The following is a 20212-nucleotide window of genomic DNA, read 5'->3' as shown; positions in this document are numbered from 1 at the left end:
GGCATCTGAGATCATCCCAACCATAAGAGTTTGCAACCCAAGAAACAGAGGGAGCAAAAAATACTATGTCAAAATATTTTACATATTGAATTTTAAAAAGCAATTATTTGAGGTTTTGAGACACTAATGTATTCTTTATACCAAGTTCCACCAAAGGGATCACAGAGAGCAGAGAAGATTGTTTCGTTATTAAGAATTTCACAAGACTGGGGCGTTTGAGAATTGAGACAGGGTTTGCAAAGCACTTGGTAGTTTGCCTGGCTCATAATAAGTCCTTAATAAACTCAGCTGCTGTTCTGTCTTGGTATTCCATATTAACTCTTGGGTTCAGTTTAAGAAGATGCCTGCTCTCTCTAAAAGAGCCCTTGTCACAGGTTATGTGCAAACAAAATTAGCTGGGGATTTTGTTAAATTGTAGATTCTGACTCAGAGGGTCTGGGGTGAGGCTTAACAGCCCAAATTTCTAGCCAGCTTCCTGGTGTTGTGATGCTGCTGGAATGAGGTCCACTCGAACTATCAAGGTTCTACTTCAGGGGTTAACATGATCAATGAGCATTCCTAGGGCACCTTCCTGGCTCAGTCTGAAGAGAGTGCGACTCTTTTTGTTTTTTCCTCTTTTTTCCTTTCTTTTATTTTTTCCTTTTTTTTCCTTTCTTTTTTTTTCTTTCTTTTTTCCTTTTCCCATTTTGTTTCAGATTAGACATTTGATCAACATCATATCAGAGCATGTGTCTCTTGATCTCAGGGTCGTGAGTTCGAGCCCCACATTGGGTATAGAGATTACTTTTTTAAAAAAGATCACTCCTACTTATTTCTACCCAACAGTTGTGAATATGCTGTTTCATCCTGTGTGCCTTCCTCGATCTCCAATCACCGATTCAGATCCTACATAACTTTCAGGAATAGTTGAAGCCCCACACTTGATAAAAGCTTCTTCGCCAATTTTTACTTCCCTAAATGATTAATATCATCTCTGAAGCCCTGAATCAAATTTAATAAGACTGGAGAGAGATTGGTTTAGGTAACCTAAACATTTAGTTAAAGTGGGAATATAATTTAAATGTACCTGCTTTAAACTTTTTTTTTTTAAGATTTTATTTATTTATTTGACAGAGATAAAGACAGCCAGCGAGAGAGGGAACACAAGCAGGGGGAGTGGGAGAGGAAGAAGCAGGCTCATAGCAGAGGAGCCTGATGTGGGGCTTGATCCCATAACGCCGGGATCACGGCCTGAGCCGAAGGCAGACGCTTAACAGCTGTGCCACCCAGGCGCCCCAATATACCTGCTTTAAACTTTTAATAAGAACACCTAAATTCACATTTGTTGACCAATTTTTTTGTTACGTGAGGTCTGTTCAAGCCGGTCCCCGTTGGGAAGTTCCCTGCTTCAGCTTTCTTACACAGCTGTCCCTGTCACACATGGTTTAATTCTATTGGATCTGACATTTTTTTCTCAAATTTGCAGAGATCTCCTTGCCACACCTAATTTGACCACATGTTTAAAATGACTTCCCTTAGTTTATTTAACTTGTTCCATAGACGTTTCAATTCGTTCTTTTTGGGGCTGGCAAATCCTTTTGCCCCCAGATTTCACTGGCCTCCTAATATTTAAGTTAAATTAGGTAGTTACAAGAACAAGACCCAAAACAGGGCTGGAAACAAACACAACCAACTGTTGCTAAGAGTATGATTCATCTGTGAGAGAGGAAGTTGAGGGGGGGAACCTGCCAAAGATGCCCCTCTCCTAATCCCAGGAACCTAGGACTGTTACCTTATATGGCTATGAAAATTTATAAAGGGAAACCTCACTTAACCTAGACTCCGGAGGCCAGAAGGGGGAGCCCTCAGGCACTACCACTTGGTATCAATTACAGACCCCAGCAGGAAGAATCCTCAATTAAGGACCTCAAAAAGGAAGAGAGGCAGGTTGCTAGTTGATACTACTTTACTACTTCAGCAAGAGAAAGGAAGATTTTTTTCTTTGCCTGGCAACAGTCCAGACAATGATAGACAGTCACAACTCAGCCAATGAAAAGCCACTACAATTTGAACTCCCAGTTTATCCCAATGGACTTTTTCCAACCTCCCCCTTTCCTCCATGAAAGAGCATTCTTCTCCTTTGTTCTCTGGACTTGCCTATGTCTTTTGCTATAACTTGCTTGTTCTGAATTGGAAATCCTTTGCTATTCTCAAATAAGCCCATTTTGCTGGTAAAATAACTGGCTATTTTCCTTTCAATGTCAACATGGCAAATAGGATTTTGCAGATGTGATTAAGAGAAAGATTTTGAGATGGGGAGATGATCCTGGATTATCTGGATGAGCCCAACATAATCTCTCTCTCTCTCTCTCTCTCTCTTTTTAGATTATTTATTTGACACAGAGAGAGAGACAGTGAGAGAGGGAACACAAGCAGGGGCAGTGGGAGAGGGAGAAGCAGGCTTCCCGCCGAGCCAGGAGCCAGACTTGGGGCCCCATTCCAGGATTCTGGGATCACAACCTGAGCTGAAAGCAGACGCTTAACGACTGAGCCACTCAGGAGTTCCCCTCCCCCCACATAATCTCTTATAAGGGTCCTTATAGGAAAGAGGCAGGAGGGTCAGAGTTGGTGGTATAACGTGTAACCATGCAAGCAAGAGGTCGGAGTGACATGAGGGAGGGGCCATGAACCAGAATTCAGAAGCTTTCCAGAAGCTGAAAAAGGCAAGAGAACAGATTTATCCCGCAGAACTGCCGAAGAAACCAGCCTGACCCACACCTTGCCCTTAGCCCAGTGAGACTAATTTCAGACTTCTGACCTCCAGAGCTGTAAGATAACAGAAGTGTGTTGTTTTAAGACATCAGGTCTGTGGTTATTTGCTGCAGCTTCTACTTGTACTAACACAGGATCCAAGGGTCCCGCTCTGCAAAGGTACTCAGAATGCTATGGGCAGAGTGGTAATGAGGGAAAGTGTCGGTCTGTCTGGCAAGTGAAGTCAGTGAAGAGTAATCAAAAGTGCTTCTACTGTAATTCATTCGGCACTGTATTTTGTTCACTAACTCTTTCATATGTCTTGCCCAAAGGATGGGGAGATTTTTTTTTTAATTTTTAATTTTTATTTAGCCAACATAATAGTACATCATGAGTTTTTGGTATAGCGTTCAATGACTCAGGAGTTGTGTATTACACCCAGTGCTCATCACATCACGTGGCCTCCTTAATGCCCATCCCCCACCCACCTCCCTTTCTACAACCCTCAGTTTGTTTCCTGGAGTCCAGAGTCTCTCATGGTTTTTCTACCTCTCTGATCTCTTCCCATTCAGTTTTCCCTCCCTTCCCCTATGATCCTCTGTGCTATTTCTTATATTACACATATGAGTGAAATCATATGATAATTGTCTTTCTCTGCTTGACTTGTTTCACTTAGCATAATCCCCTCCAGGTCCATCCTTGTCAATGCAAATGGTGGGTATTCATCCTTTCTGATGACTGAGTAATTTTCCATTGTATATATGAACCACATCTTTATTCATTTGTCTGTTGAAGGACATCTCAGCTTCTTCCACACTTTGGCTACTGTGGGCATTGCTGCTATAAATATTGGGGTGCAAGTGCCCCTTCTTTTCACGACACCTGTATCTTTGGGGTAAATACCAATAGTCCAATTGCTGGGTCATAGGGTAGCTCTATTTTTAACTTCCTGAGGAACCTCCATACTGTTTTCCAGAGTGGCTGTACCAGCTTGCATTCCCACCAACAGTGTCAGAGTGTTCAGGATGGGGAGATTTTTGAGGGCATCGAGATATTCTTTTGCCAGCTTTGCCTCTTGAGAGACAGCATTTTAAGTCAGGAGCTGATCTCTTTAGTTGTTCATAAATTAAAAGACAGTCTGTGTGGAATGTTTGTGGCTTATTTTTTAGATTAGTATATTTAAGATTTTTTTCCCCCGTCAAGAAAATTGGATTCTTTGCCATGCTAAAAACCTTTAATCTAGGAGACCTGAGGTGGAGAAAACATAGCAAAGGTTTTGGAGGCCTACTGGCCTGCTTTCTGCTATTTCCAACACTACGGCCTGGGACCTGGTAGGGAACCTCTCCTATCTTCCTTCCTTCTTACTAAAATGGTGATCAGAATAGTATCCACCTAATAGTCTTGTTGGGAGGAATAAATAAGTACCAAAAAAAATGCTTGGTCTACAGGTACATAAATAGTGCTTGTGGATTCTTGCCATGTGTGTTTGTTGACAGAGATAATGATCTACAACGGTGTGAAGGAGTACAAGGATGCCCATAACGACAGTGCCGATCATCAGGTCTTTGCTATTTTAAAGCTAGAAGGACTCTTAGGGGTTGGCAAACTGGCCCACAGGCCAAATTTGCCTGCTTCCTGTTTTCATAAATAAAGTTTTATTGGAACACAGTCGTTCATTTACCAATCTTCTACAGCTGCTTTTGCACTACAACGGCAGAGTTGAGTACTTGTTACGGAGACTTTATGGCCTGCGAGGTCTATCTGGTCTCGTACAGAAAAGTTTTGGCCACCTGATCTGGAACACCTGATTTTACAAATAAGGAAAAAAAGCCCCAATAAGATAAGTGATTTGGTCCAAAGTCACATGGCTAGTTAGGGACAGAACCAGGACTATGACTCAGATGCCTTGACTCCCAGGTCAAAGCCTGTATGAGGTGGAGGAAATGGCAGTTCTCTGAATCCAGCTCAAAATGGGGTCCTTTGGTGGAGTTTAGCTCTGCTCTAGGCTTCTGGGGAAAAGACTGCCAGGTGCCCTCCCCGGCCACTCTCCGGTTGGTTCACACCTTCATGTCCTCACCCATGCGACTAGAAGACCTGCCCTAGAAGCAATGCTCCCGTGGAAGTAGAAGGATACTAGACCTAACATGAAGCCATACGAAGAAATAAAGAGCACCAGTAAATAGAACTACCAAGGTAAATACAAAGCCAGTGTTATATTTTTAGCTGGTAACTCATTTATCCCCCATATGGTTTAAGATGCAAATGCACGTGGGGTGCCTGGGTGGCTCAGTCGTTGGGCATCTGCCTTCGGCTCAGGGCGTGATCCGGCGTTATGGGATCGAGCCCCACATCAGACTCCTCCGCTGGGAGTCTGCTTCTTCCTCTCCCACTCCCCCTGCTTGTGTTACCTCTTTCACTGGCTGTCTCTCTCTGTCAAATAAATAAATAAAATCTTAAAAAAAAAAAAAGATGCAAATGCATGAACAATAATTATAGATCTACGTTAATGGGCACCCAATGCACAAAGCTGTAACTTGTGACAATAACAACATAAAGGGGGAAAGGCATTGCCCAGAAGCAGGGTTTTTATATACTATTGAAGCTAAAGTGGTATGAATTCAAAACTGATTGTTGTATGGTTAAGAGTTGAATTGTGGTCTCCAGACTAACCACTAAGAATATGACTAAAAACAAATAAACAAAACGTGAAAAGATGGAAAAGGAAATAAGAAAGGACTCAAAACAGTACACTACCCCCCCAAAAGAAAAAATAAGACACGAAAGCAAAGCAATAATGGAGACGCTGAGAAGCACTGATTTCTAGGTTCTTCTCTAGATTTAACCTTTGTGTTAACGACTGCACAAGAAGGTGAAAATAAGATGCTGCCTATTGAGGAATATTTTGCAATGTTTCTCCAGCAACTGGATGTCACAAAACAGAAGTCATCGCTCACTCCTCTGAGCCTCCCACTGATTCCTAGTCCCTGCCAGTTCTCCAGTCAGTGGACTGGTCCGCAGGGTGCATCCCATAGGTCTGTAGGGCAGCACTGGCACTGGTTTAATTCACTTCTTGAGGTTTCATTATGCTGTTTGGAAGACATTCGAGTTAACTTTCTTGTATTGTTTTTGACCATGATCTTACCTACATGTCCCATGTAAAACATGCAAAATACCTGAAGTTCAAGTAGACCAGTGAACGAAGGGAAACTGCCTTGCTAGGTCAGGGTCTGTGATAATTTATGTTAGCATTTGAAATTCTCAAGCCCCTTTCAATAAAATCAGGTGCTAATGAAACGAGATTTGGAAAAGTTCACGCTCTTTCTGCAGAGGATAGAAAACCCAGTGTAAGTTAAGACAAGAAGAAAGCCTGCTGGTTTGAGGAACTGAGAAGTCCAAGGCTTCGGGCACTCAAGCTATGGTTCCCCCACCGCTGGGCTCCGCCACTTCCGTGTTGGCTCGTTTCTGAGTCAGGTGCTCCCCTGTGCTGTGAGATTCCTGCAGGCCTTCCAGCTTCACATCTTTCCAGGTTCCCCCACCGCTGGGCTCCGCCACTTCCGTGTTGGCTCGTTTCTGAGTCAGGTGCTCCCCTGTGCCGTGAGATTTCTGCAGGCCTTCCAGCTTCACATCTTTCCAGGTTCAGGTGGAAAGGCAAAGTCCTGGGACTCATTCTGACTCGACTGGTCATGGGTCCTGGAGGATTTGGGACACTGATGTCCAGGTCTATCCTGGAGTCTGGGTCAGAGCCCCACCCAGGCCACAGGGACAGGGAATAGGGGCAGGGGTGGCTCCCCTAAAGGAACTCAAAAGTGTTACCCACGGAAGGGGGCATGGATGTGGCATGGTCTCTGCACGCCTTCCTACATAGAATGCCAGATGGCAAGAAGACCACCAATGTCCACACACTCTTCACTCAGATGGTCCAGAGGGGAGATATTGGGCAAGAAGGGAGTCAGTCCCAGGATGTTAGAAGCAGCTGTGTCCTCAGGGACCCTTTAGTCCAGCCCCTCCATTGTGCAACTAAAGAAACTGAGTCCACAAACATTAATAATGCCCACAAGGTTACCGCTTCTTCGTAGTGCTTGGTTGGGAGGTAGGGGAGTCCGGGGATTCTGACCCTTCATGCAGACCACTCCACGAAGGTCCCCTCGCAGAAGGGGTTAACTAGTAGAACTTCCTGAGTGCCTTAAGATAAAAATCTTTCTCAGCAATGGACAAAGGTTATAACTTATATTTTCTCTAACTCCCCATATGCCCAGTAAGATGTTGAAGTAGATATCTGTATATGTACATGGGTAATACACATAGATTTATATGTATATGTGTATATATAGATATTGCAAAGATATATGTATGTGGGTATGTAGATATATGGAGTGTGTGTGTGTGTCTGTGTGTGTGTGTATGGCAAGAAAGAGAGAAAAGGAGAGAGACTGATTGCATTTTAGACTCATGCCTGAGTAGAAACGCTTAAGTAAAGGGTTTTTTTCCCCTTCAAAATGCATAGAGTTATAGGATAATTATAGCTCAACAGCAGGGAGAAGGAATTGATTATCTCCAAGTTCCCTCACAGTCTGTGTTATTCTTATTGATTTTTCTGAAGCTCATTTCCAAACATCTGAGTAAATATATAAAATAAATATTCCTTTTAAGTCATTACTATTGTTGTTAGGGCTGGAAGCCAGGCCCTCGCATCTGTCCCCTTTCCCATGCGCATCAGAGAAGTGCCAAGTGAACAGATGGCTTGTGCGCTCTGCTGGAACATCTGGCGAGCTGGGGCCGTGTTTGGCTGCACTCACAGATGTGGCTGGGCACTGCATTACCGGAGGCTCATCTAGGCACAGCTCGTTTGACTATATCCTACTGGGACAGAGGAAAAGGCCCTGAACTGAGGACATGAACATGGAAATCTCACACTTGAGACATGGCTGTTTGTTCTTCTGATTTAAGAGACATCAAATGAATCTAATCCAACCATCAAACAGGGGTACGAGGCCTAACATTTGGCTTTTTTTTTCTTCCCTCAAATAATCCAACATGCAACACATCCTACCATAAGTAAGACTTGTTAAGACCTCCTGTAAGTTGGCTGCTCACCTGGCCTTTTCACTATGGGTGAATAGGTGTGGATCACATAAAGATCTAAAGGGGTCCTTTGACTTACAGCAATTTTTTTTTTAAAGATTTATTTTATTTCAGAAAGAGAGGGAGAGTGGGGAGGGGCAGAAGGAGAGAGAAAAGCCCAAGCAGACTTCCTACTGAGCAGGGAGCTCAAAGCAGGGCTTGATCCCACAATCCTGAGATCAGGGCCCAAGCTGATACCAAGAGTCAGACACTTCACTGACTGAGCCACCCAGACGCCCTGACTTACAGCTTTATGAACATATATAATAAAATGAACTTGGTACAGCTGTTCCGGAAGACAGGTTGGCAGTTTCTTACAAACTAAACATACCCTTACCACACCATCCAGCAATTGTGCTTCTTGGTACTATATCTACCCAAAAGAGCCAAAAGCTCATGGCCACACAAAAACGTGCACATGGATGTTTCTAGCAGCTTTATTCATAATCGCCAAAACATGGAAGGAACCAAGGTGCCTTTCAGTAGACGAATGGACAAATAAACTGGCTCATCCAGACAACAGAAGATTATTCAGCACTAAAGAAATAAACTATCAAGCCATGAAAAGATAGGAAATGTAAATGCATATTATGAAGTAAAAAAAGCCAATCTGAAAAGGCTATATGGTGGATGATTGCATCTAGAATCATAAGATCAGTGGTTGTCAGGGGACGAGGCGGGGAATGAATTGGTGGAGAACGGAGGATTTGGGGTTTGGTGAAAATACTCTGCACGATAGTGTAACGGTGGATATATATTATTATACATTTGTCCAAACCCTCAGAATGTACAACCCAAGAGTGGCTACAAAGATAAACTATGGACTCTGGGTGATGACAATGTGTCAATGTAGGTTCATCAGTTGGAACAAATGTACCACGTTGGTGGGGGATATTGGTAATGGGGGCAGGAGGTATATGGGAAATTTCTATACCTTCCCCCTCAATTTTTCTGTGAAGATAAACATGCTCTAAAAAAATAAGATCTTAATACAAATAAATAAATAAAATGAACTCCATGCAACAACCACCAGTTAAACTGAAGCTGCTTACATTTATTCATTCATTCTAAAACTATTACTGAGTGCTTTCTACACTCTAGGCACGCAGCTACTGAGCCAAGGGCAGGAAACAACACCTCCAATAATACACAATTGTTTCTATATGGACCCATCCTTCCTCTTAAGTGAATTGGTAAAAACCCTCAGATATTCTGATCCAGAAGTCTCTCCGTGTGGTTCAACTCAGCTCCTTTCCTTCTGTCCAGTAAAAACCCCTTCTGCCTCACTCAAGTCTGTGCTGTCAATAGCTATTAATCCCAACTGCAGAAAATTCTCTCCATTTGTACATAAAGTTCATTCTCTAAGTTCAGCCATCTCTTTGGCAATAATATTCATGAATATGGGCTGTGGCAGGAATCCACAACCTGCTGGAATTTAGGAAGTCTCTACTCAGTCGATGTGCATTTTTCACAGCTCGGGCTGAAACCAGGTGTCCTGTCATCTGCTCTGCCTGGAAATGCAGCTCTCATGGTCCCTCAGAACTTCGGCAGAGTATTGAAAGGCCTTTCACAACCACTCACTCTCTGAAGGAAGTGAAAATCTTCTAAGTTGAGAACAAATTCCACGTACTTTAATTACCTGGAAGAGTTTCCTCTATTGCTAAGAAGTCCTTGAACTAGGTGATACTTCCTGTTCAACATCATCAGGAGCTTCCTCTAAAGCTGGCATTCTTCTGTCTCCCCCAGATGGCTATGTTTCCCTTCCATAGTTCTACCTGAAGTAGGGGGTTGCTAATATTACTTTGTTTAGTGCACTAAACAGGAACTGGATGGTCCTGGGTGGGTATTCGAGAGAAGGTCAAGCTGTCTCATTGTGAACTTCCCATGAGACTCTTCAGGACCTTACGCCAATCTCCCCTGCTCCCCTGACCTGCTCAGCTGGGCAGACTGTTCAAGTTCTAGCCCAAGCCCGCCTGCCACAAGTCTATAGTGGACTGTTTCTTCTCCTTTACGCATTTTTAAGAAAATGTTTTATTTTCGACAGTCATATTGAAGGTCAAGGGCACAGTCCTGAAAACTGCATAAAGTTGACAGTTTTGGATGGCAGATTTGGACAATCTGAGCCAAGTGATCTGCAGTCCCTGTTCTAGCAAATATCTGAAGGCTGCTTCTTCTGAAATTCACTCTTCATGATTACCAGGACTTGACGAGGTCAGCTTGCCAAAACTGGCTGGGTTTTTAATTTATTAAATAGAAGAAAACTGTTTAGACTCTTTATCCATTTATGTATTCTCTGTTCTGGTGTCCCAGGCTCAAGGTCCCCAAGGTCATCAAACTTGGTGTCCGTTAGTGGAGGGATGGATGAATAAGTAGGTGGGCTGCATACGGTGACATCCTCAGCAGCACATAAAACAGCAAATGAGATGAACGGACAACAAATCTCAGCTTTTTAAAACACAGTACTGGGCGAGAAAAAAATAGTGGGAAAAATAAAACAAAAAGCATATACACACAAAACACTATATTTATAAGATAAAGGCATATTTAAGGAACATAGGAAACAGATGAAAGTGGGTACTTAAGGTGGGGAGTTGGGAGTTGTAGACAAAGGGGAAAACCAAAATACAAGAGCCTTGTTGAAACTGTGATCAGAAGGTAGTGTGAACTGAGGATGAGATGCACTCTACTGAGGTCTCAAAAAAGGCATCAATAGATAACAGTTTTCAGAAACATCACCCTGTAAATTAGTGTCCCAATGACACACTTGAGCATTCTAAAAGATGTTAATAGGTATTCCCCAAAAGCAGATTCTACCACCAAGCACATTTGGGAAACTTAGGTTAAACAAAGCTAATCAGGGTTCTTCATTTTGGGTGTTCTCAGAGCATATGATATATAGTGTAATCCAAGACGGATATATGCAAGATTTCCCAAACTTCTCTGGTCTTAAAATGCTCTTTGCCAAATGACATTTTTGCAAAGCACAGAACAGGAAATACTATTCTAAACATTTACCCCAGGTAACTTTCTTCCCTCAAGACAATCTTTATACTCTATCCCTACCTGTGCTCCAGGCTCCATCTCTGCCATGAAGCACTCGTTTGCAGCCCACAATAACCTCTATTCTGATTTTATTGCTGCAACTCTCTGGCCTTTGGACAGAGACCAAGGAGCAATAAGATCAGAATACTTCACTGTTGGTGCAAAATACTCATTACTGCAGCCCTAAGATCAGAATACAGCAGGAGACTGTACTGTTGCTTCCGCATAGACTGTCTTCTTTCTTAAGGATGAGTGTGACATAATCGTTCCTCTACACCCTAGCTTTTGGGTAAGTTGGCTTGAATAAATTACAGGGAAGGTCCTTTCAGCCAATCATTTTACCCCCTCTATTGCAATCAGATCAAAGTAATATTTACTGTCTGTTTCTCTCACTGGCAGGTGAGGGTGGGTGAGTCATATTTACAAAGCATCCTAACAGCTACAGGAAAAAAAAAAAAAAGCTTTCTCTGCAGTGTTTTGATGTTTTAATAAATTTAAAGAAAAATGACAGGGTGAAAGAAGGAGCTTGCAAGCTTTCAAACATAGCTTCAAGTCAGTCCAATGGTTTCTTAGCTCTGCCTCACTCTGTCCATCACTAGTGTTCAATGATGATGATGACGATGATGAAGGGGATGAGGATGGAGGTGGTGTGGTAGCTCCCTTACAAAGTCCATACTTCAGGCAGCTACTATGCTAAGCACATCTTCTACCTTCGCAGGTTGAACAAGAGAGGTCACTAAACAGCGCCTTTGACCAAAACCGCCTTCCCCACCTGCCTCCCAGAGACCTAAAATTTTCATCTTTATGTACCAGTTCCTATAGCCCCTTCTACATTTGTAAACATGCCACAAGTATTATTCTTGGTGATACCTTTGTATAAATTTGTTTGTTGTGGATTTGACTTACTTTTTAAAAAAGATTTTATGTATTTGAAAGAGAGAGAGAGAGAGTATGAGCAGGGGGAGGGGCAGAGGAACAAGCAGACTCCTTGCCAAGCGGGGAGCCCCATGCAGAGTTCGATCCCAGGACCCTGAGATCATGATCTGAGCTGAAGTCAGATGCTTAACCAACTGAGCCACCCAGGTGCCCCTGTTTATTACGGATTTTAAAAAGTCACCCAGCAGAAGACATTGTTCAAATATTCAGCTTTGCTTGTGGTGTGAGGGAGTACTCTTTGGGAGAACAGAGACAGTTGAGACAAAGCAATCCAGTTTTTCCTCCTAGTTTGTACTTAATTAAATACTTGACATTCACTAAGAACTCACTATTTATAAAAGATACTTTCAAGGTCCCTGGAGTTTAGATCAATATAGATTGCAATCTTTGCACTTAGCACTTATCCAGGAGGCAATCACAAATAATTATAATATGATACAACTGCTTTAATAAAGACATGAGAATTATGTACGTATAGCACCCAGCCCAGGTGCTCAGCACAGAGGAATTGCAGTTTTCTGCCTGTTCCTCTGTGGGACACAAAGAAAGCATCACAGAGAAGCACTCTATCTTGAAGGATAAGTAGGAATCTTCCAGGCAGAGAGTAGGAGATGACAGTGGTGTGCTAGTGAATGTTTCACAACTGATACTCCAGAAGGGGGAGGAAAAAAAAGCCCTGATGTGTAAGATTTGCTAATTTCCATGGTGCACATTTTCCTACTGTGGCAGATTTCAAGGTACCAACGTGATGCCACTGAACAGAGTTGGGACCAGAGATGTGCCTGAGCTGGTAGGAGCCATGCTCCGGAGGACCAGCTGGAAGGAACAGCATGTGCTAAGGCATGGAGGTCTGAAAAAGTCCCATGATCAGTTGGCTCTTGTCCTGAAGGGTGTGAGTTAGGGTCTGGAAAAGAAATGGAAATGGGGAAGCTCCCACAGTCTGAACCAGATAATCCCTAAAGACTAGATAGGTGTAGTCTGTGTGGGGAGAAACAGACCATGAAAGAATTTGGAAAGTGGTTTGGGAAGAGATCACAAAAGGCATTAAACTTTAGCAATTTTCTCTTTTACACAATTGATAGCAATCTAAACCATCCAATATTTACCTCTAAGCTCTAGCGGCAGTATGGAGGAATTATCGGAGGACAGGGAGACTGGGAGGAAGGTGACTGGTTATTAAATTTTCAAAACAGTCTTGAAAAGAGCGCTAAACTGCCAATGCTTGGCATCTTTGGGCCACAACTCAGTCATTTCAATCATACTCATATATATCCCATCTCGTGGGGTTCTTTAACACAGGTCTCTGGGAAACAACAAAAGGAAATAAAAATATTTTTAAAAACATGACTAAATATAAGCTATACAATATAGTGCATGGCTTTCTCAAACATAAATGTTCATGTATATTTTTATATACAGTGAATTCTTTTATGAATCCCTGTTCCTGCACAACAGGGAATACTTTATCTGCTTCTGCTTATCTTATTACTAATTCTTATTGCCTCTTCCTGAGTATCACACCAGTCCCATTAAACTCTCCTATTTGTGATATATTTGGTTGATGTTCAATTACACAGGTGCTCACCCCCTTTCAGCCCAGAAAAGTTTGTTTCTGCAGCTGCAGCGCCCCTGCTGCTCTTTACGCTGAGCCAGATTTCCTAGGTGGGAAGTGCTGTTGCTGAACTCAGCACCTGCCCTGGAGATGTCAAATTTTCTCAGGCCTTGGGGCATAAGCCACACTCCTGGCCCCCAGCCGCATGGCCAGGGGGACTGATGGCCCTGTGTCTATGTCAGCTGACTGGCTGGAAGGCTCCCTGACATAGCTCTAGTTCCCTGGTCAATAGTGGTCCATCAGATGGTCACGTAACTACAGCCTCTGGGGTCCTGCCACACGTTACTGTGATGCTTTCCAGGCCCTGCGTTTATCCTCATGGATGGTCCTGTGATTCAGAAAGGGAGGGGTGAGTGTGACAGTGCCTGCAGAACCCCATACCGTCTCTCTCTCTTCCTCTCTCCTTTCTCATTTTTTCCTGTTTTCCTTTTCCTTCTGTATTCGGCATCAGAACCAAGCATTTATTACCAAAGGCTGCATTGTCCAGCTCCCCTAACTCTCATACCACCAGCAGGTGGGGGTAGCAGAAGCAACAGGAGAGCTCAGGAGGTGAGGGAAGGGTGGAAAAGTCCACTGCTGCTTCCCACTCGTCTCGCGCTCATCTCTGAGCCAACAAGGCAAGTCTGCTCCCTCCCTCCCACGCATGTCTCTGCCACACTGGAACGCAGGGGTTAAACGTGCAGACCCTAAAGTCTGACCACCTGAGGCAAACCTTGCTCTATTTCCTGCCAGCTGAGTGACCTCAGGAGGATTGCCAGATTTAGCAAAAACAAACAAATGCGAACAGGAGACTCATTTAAATTTGTAAGATAAACAACGAACACTTTCTAGTGTAAGTACCTCCCATGCAATATTGATGCTAACCTATTATTTGTTATTTTTCAAATTAAACTGGCTGTTCTGTATTTTATTTGGCAGCCCTAGACCTCAGGCAAGTTACTTCACTTCTCTGTGTCCAAATTTCCTTATCCAGAACTTGAGAATAATGAGGCTGCCTACCAGAAAGGGTTGTTATCTTGAGCATTAAATGTGATAATATATATAAAATGTTAGGAACCTGCCTACTGGCACACACTAATAAATGTTAGGTGGATATTCAATATGGTATGATGGAATGCATGGACTTGGGAATCATGTAAGACCAGGTTCAGTGGGACCTTGGGCAAGTTAAACTTCTCTGTGCCTCAGTCTCATCATCTACAGAATGGGGATAGAGTTCTTACCTTATGTTGTTGAGAGGAGTAAATAAGAAACCATTTAGCACAATGTCTGGCTCATAGTAAATGCAACCAATAGTATCCCAGGTAATATACAGTCATGAGAACACCATCCTTACTCCCTCCCTGAACCATCTTTTTTCTTTTTATGTAGGCTTTACTCCCGACATGGGGCTTGAACTCACAACCCCGAGATCAAGTCACACGCTCTACCAACTTAGCCAGTAAGTCACCCCTCTATGAGGCACCTGTGCTATGCATTTTTTCCATCCTATTCCAATAGGCACTGATTCTATTTCCTCTGAATTTCTGCAGTCCTTGCTGATTGCACCACCAGCTGAACCCCTGACTATATTTTGCCAGGCACTGTTTGCTAACGGTCCCGTTCATGGATGCCTTATCTCATCGGTCAGATCCTGGAGGCCTCTTCTTTCAACTTCTGCCTTTGGTGCTGGGCACCATTTTCAGTACCTATCTTTTGACTAATTAATTTTTTAGTGCCACTGTCATGGATGTGAGGACCAAAAGAAAGAGTCAAACCTGCATATCCAATGATCTACTTCCTGAGATGGACAGTGCAGACTCTCTCCTGCATGTGGAACCCTGGAGAAACAATACAAAGTGTCGGGGCTACCATTATCGTGAGCTTGGTCAAGCAAACCATTACGTTGCTTGCCTTCTCCAAGTCTCCAGCACTGGTAGGCTCCCTCTCTCAAATCCTGCTGGTGAGGCTTAAGACACAAAGATGTTCAGCACATGGGTACTGAACAGATCAATGATAATGCATTTTAAACAGCCTTTGTACCCTAAGAAGGGACAAAACCAGGAGGTTTCGGGACATCCGAAGAGGGTAACAATAGTAAAACCTCTATGCCAGTGATTCTCTTGGACTTAATACTATGATCACCTAGAGAACTTTCAAAACTACCAAGATTCTGATTTAGTTGGTCTGGGTTGGGGAGCCTGGCTGTCTGGAGTTTTTAAAGTTGCCCAGGTGACTTAAATGGGCAGCCGTGGCTGAGAAACTCTGCTTATACTGCTCTAAATGGAAACCAATGGCCTGCCTGACATGTGATTTTTGCTAAGTATGGAAAACTGAATTGGCAACAGGTTGAGACCTAAATATTTTTTTTTTATTTTTTATTTTTTGCTTCTGGACAGTAGATAAAACAACTCTAAAATGACTTGATGTTCTTCCAAATTACTGTGTAATTAACTATCACTGAACAAACTTCTTGCAAGGCTTTGCCAATGGCATATTCCTATATCCTGTTCAGCGGGCACATGGAGAGCCAATTTTCCAGTGTGGGGTAAACTCTGGCTTGTGGGTACTGATTACTAAAATCACCTGGTGGCCCCCGCGAAGGCAGGAGCGTGGATCACAGGACTGCAGACCGCTAGAGCTGGATGGGACGCTGGGGCAGAGCTTTCTGCACATGAATGTGCACACAAATCACCTGGGGTCTTGGTAATGCCCACCTTGCTGACTCAGTCGGTCTGGGGAGGGGCCTGGGAGTGTGCATTTCCAGCCAGCTCCCAGCTGGTCCCAGGACCACATTCTGACAGCAAGGCCATGGAGTAAATCTGCCTTACGGAGCTTTTTAAAAATCTCTTGTGCCTAAGCCCCACCCCAGACCTAGTGAATCAGAATCTCTGAGCAACAGCATTTTTTCAAAGTTCCCCAACGGACTGTAATGCGCAGCCAAGACTGAGAACCGCCCATCTGGCAGCTGAGAAAAGTGAAGCCCATAGAGGTGAAGTAGTAAAAGAGCCCGCTGAGGGTCCAATCCTTTGGACCCCGCACAAAAACCTTCTTCCTCTTCCTCTTCCATTGAGACAGAAAGTAGATTAGCAGTTGCCAGAGCCGGAGGAGGAAGGAATTGGGAGGGACTGCTAATGGACACAGGGCTTCTTTTAGGGTGATGAGAATGTTCTAGACTTAGACGGCGGTGATGGAGGCAAACTCTGTAAATGTACAGACTGTCACTGGGTGGTGTGCTCTAAATGCGTAAATTTTATGGTGTGTGAATTATATCTCAATAAAACTATATAACAAACTTTTTAAACTTCCGCTTCTCCTCCCTGTCATTTTCCTTTATCTGATTACAGAAATTCTAACAACCAGCAGGAGGTGGAGAAGGGGGGCGGGGCAGGGTGTCTCAGGAGGCTTACACCTGCTTGGACATAGGCTAATTCAAGGGTGTTTCTAGCTGAGCTTCTTCCTCCCTGTGCCCCATTAACTACCATAATTGTAAGGCATCCTGGGGTCTTCATTCTGAATGGGCTTTCAGTCGCAGGGTGAAATTTGGGCTTGAGTCATCAAAGTTTCAATCTCTGTCAGGTCACAGGCATCTCAAAAGCAGACCTCCTACACTCAGGGAAAGAAGACTGTTTTCCTATGCAAATGAGGGCTGCCATAAAATAATTTCCTTGAGATGGCTTTTCACTTCAGAAGACCAGGAAATAGGAAGTGAAACTTTTTTTACCATAGAACTCATCACCATCATTTTAACGTATTTATGGTTCAAGCATACTTATATTTCAGAAGATTGGGTAGATCCCAGTGATAAATACATTTAGGGTGATAAACTCTCAGTTGTCTGTTTGGAACTGGTAGGCAAAGTGTTTAAAAGGATATATCCATCAATTTAACACTAAAACCAGGGAAAGAGATCCTGAAATGCCACATTCTTAATACTCTTCATAGCAAAGAGTGGAGAAGTTAGGGAGAAATATCTTCATGGGATCTGGTAGAGTCTCCTTTTTCAATTTTACCCAACAGGGGTTTCAAATGTCTCAGGCCAACTAAGATTCCAGAACATTCCATGCCCTGAAAGACATTCTATTCTACCAGTTAATTCCTAAAGTTCAACTCTAGACAGTCGGGGAGCTGTTCCTCCAGTCACTGGACTCAGACTAATTGTTAATCCACACACAATTTCAAGACCATTAATCAACAGAGGATTTCTTTACACACACTCTTCAAAACATTTCTCTTAGGAATAGAAGGGTGAAAGAAAGCTGTAATTATTCTTTCATTGCTTCGGTGAAAATGGGAAGTCTTAATAGATTGATGTGAAGGCAGGTATTCAAAACCATTTATTTTTTTTGAAAGGATCAAAATCCCTTTCAGTTTGCAGGATGAATTTCCCATCCACTAAGTTTGCTTAACAAGTCTGCAAGATAGGGGCGCCTGCGTGGCTCAGTCAGTTAAGTGTCTTGACTCTTGATTTTGGCTTAGGTCATGACCTCAAGGTCCTGAGATTGAGCTCTGCGTTGGGGTCCAGGTCCGTGCTGGGCCTAGTATCTGCTTAAGATTTTCCCCTCCCCCCCCCCACGCTCTCTCTCCCCTATCTTTAAAAAAACAAAAAAAAAAGTCTGCGAGATAAGCCAAATTTGTTCTGTGGCATCTTTTAACCTACCCTTAAGGGAAGATAAAAGACACATGGAAAGGTTTCCTTGTGGTTTGGTTTTTCTTTTTCTTTTTTTTTAATCCTTTTTCTGGGAGAAGCTAGAATAGGTCCTTGTTACTCAAAGTGGTGTCTGCAGACCAGCAGCCTTGGCACAACCTGGGAGCTTGTTAAAAATGCAGAATCTCAGGCCTCTCCCCAGAACTACTACATCAGAACCTGCACTTTAACCAGGAGCCAGGTGATTCATATCACATTTAAGTTCGAGAAGCACTAGTCCAGGTCAACTGTTGTTGAACTTGGCTGCACATTCCAACTACTTGGGAAACTTTTAAAAGTCCCAGTCTCTAGACCAATTAATCAGAATCAGACCAGGCATCGGTAGCATCAATATTTTTTAAGTTTCCCAAATGATTCCAATGTGCAGCCCAAACAAACTAATGGTCTAGGTCAGGTGTCAGCAAACTTTTTCCATAAAGAATCAGATAGTAAGTATTTTAGGTTTCATGGGCTGTAGTATTTGAATCACAGTTTCTCTGCCATCGTAGCAGGAGAGTATCCAAAGACAATATATGAATGAATGAGTATGGCTGTATTCCAATAAAACTTCCACTGGATACTGAAATTTGAATTTCACATAACATCGTGTGTCATGAAAAAAACAATTTTTTGGTATTGTTTCAACAATTTAAGCACATGAAAACCATTCTCAGCTTGAAAGTCCTACAAACACAGGTGACAGGGTGAGATTTTGCCCTCCAGCCCTGGTTTGCCCATCCCTCAACTAGGTCACTTTCTTACCAAGGCGAGGAAAAAGCCCTGAAGACTTTAATTTAGGCTGATGCGTAAGACTGAATGCCAGTCACCAAATGCCAATTAGCATTCTAACGCGGGGAGCTTGATTAGAACGCTCTGTCTGCAGACGACACTGTTAGCGCTCCTGGTATGACCCCAGGTGAGTATCAAAAACCTAAATAACCAAAAACTCAACTGCCACTGCTCACTTAGTTTTGAAGATTTGGGTTCACACAGCTCAGTCTCGATCCAGGCTCATTGCCTGCAGGACATTTCATTGGTTGCTTGGAGGAGTTTCAAAGGAACTAAGGAAAGCTAAATTCCTGTCCTTGAAAATCTTGAAAGGTAATGGGTGAGAAGACAAAAGATACTGTAGGAAGCTGGACAAAAGATACTGTAGGAATCAATTACGCTTATTTTTTCTTGCTGACATTTTCATTCTAAATAGGGAAACGGTTACGTGAGCATCTGGATCGTGGTCTTTACCAGATTAGCCGTGTTCTTTAATTGGATATATTCATGCCTGTTTCCTAAAAGAAGTGATTCATAGACTTACACAGCCGTCAGGGGGGATGAGGGTCATTTAATTTTCTCCCTTGATTCGGCCTTGGTGCTGTGGTTTTGCGTGTGTGCACATCTGCTTTCAGGATGATTTAAAGCTGAGGTGTATCATTTAGCATTTCCTTTTTCTTTAAGGTTTGTTCCCACTCCCAGCCCTTTCCCATTGATTCACTGGCCCAGCAGAGGGGCGGCCCTATAGTCACGCTCCCTTTTATGGCTGCCTCAACAGCCTCTTTCTAACTTTCCTTTTAACCCTTTTCTGATGACTTCAAAAAGGAAGTCTCAGTTAGCTCTTAGTTTCCTTTAAGACTTCTCTAACACTTGCTACTTAAAAATTTTTTTTAATCATTTTTTTTTCTTAGTAATCTCTACCCCCAACGTAGGGCTAGAACTCAGGACCCCAGAAATCAACAGTCCCAGGCTCTACTGACTGAGCCAGCCAGGTACCCTATTTTTTTTTTTAAACATAAAACAGTCTTAGGGCCTTCAGTCAGAGATGGTATCCAGCTGGAATACAATGACATCCTTTTACCTTTATTGTACTACTTATCTTTAGAGCAGTGAAATTTTCAAAATGAACTGATATAATCATGGTACAAATGTATTTAAGTTTATAAAAGTAAACTGATTTAAATAAAAAATTATGTCCACTGCCAAAAAGGAATAACTGTGACGAGACAGAGGTATGAGCTCACACTAAGGTGGTAATCATGCTGCAAATATAAATGTACCAAATCAACAATTAAACTTACACAATATTATATGCCAATTATATCTCAATTAAAATA

The 20212-nt window shown here is 42.9% G+C and overlaps 1 long non-coding RNA gene across 2 annotated transcripts in view; it reads right to left on the bottom strand.

Annotated features, from left to right (window-relative positions):
• Positions 1-8884: 8884 nt before the first annotated feature.
• The window catches only part of LOC123000824 (uncharacterized), a 29401-nt gene continuing 18073 nt past the window's right edge, over positions 8885-20212 (bottom strand). For both annotated transcript variants that reach the window (XR_006409117.3, XR_006409116.3), the window contains 2 exons: positions 12936-13132; positions 8885-10313 (listed from right to left, as the gene is read on the bottom strand). This is a non-coding gene — a long non-coding RNA (uncharacterized LOC123000824). The remainder of the gene's footprint in view (positions 10314-12935; positions 13133-20212) is intronic.

This window comes from Ursus arctos, unplaced genomic scaffold (assembly GCF_023065955.2).
Source record: "Ursus arctos isolate Adak ecotype North America unplaced genomic scaffold, UrsArc2.0 scaffold_6, whole genome shotgun sequence".
NCBI classification, from domain to species: Eukaryota; Metazoa; Chordata; class Mammalia; order Carnivora; family Ursidae; genus Ursus; species Ursus arctos.
The sequence above is the reverse complement of the archived record's forward strand: the minus strand, read 5'-3'. Positions and strand labels throughout refer to the sequence as shown.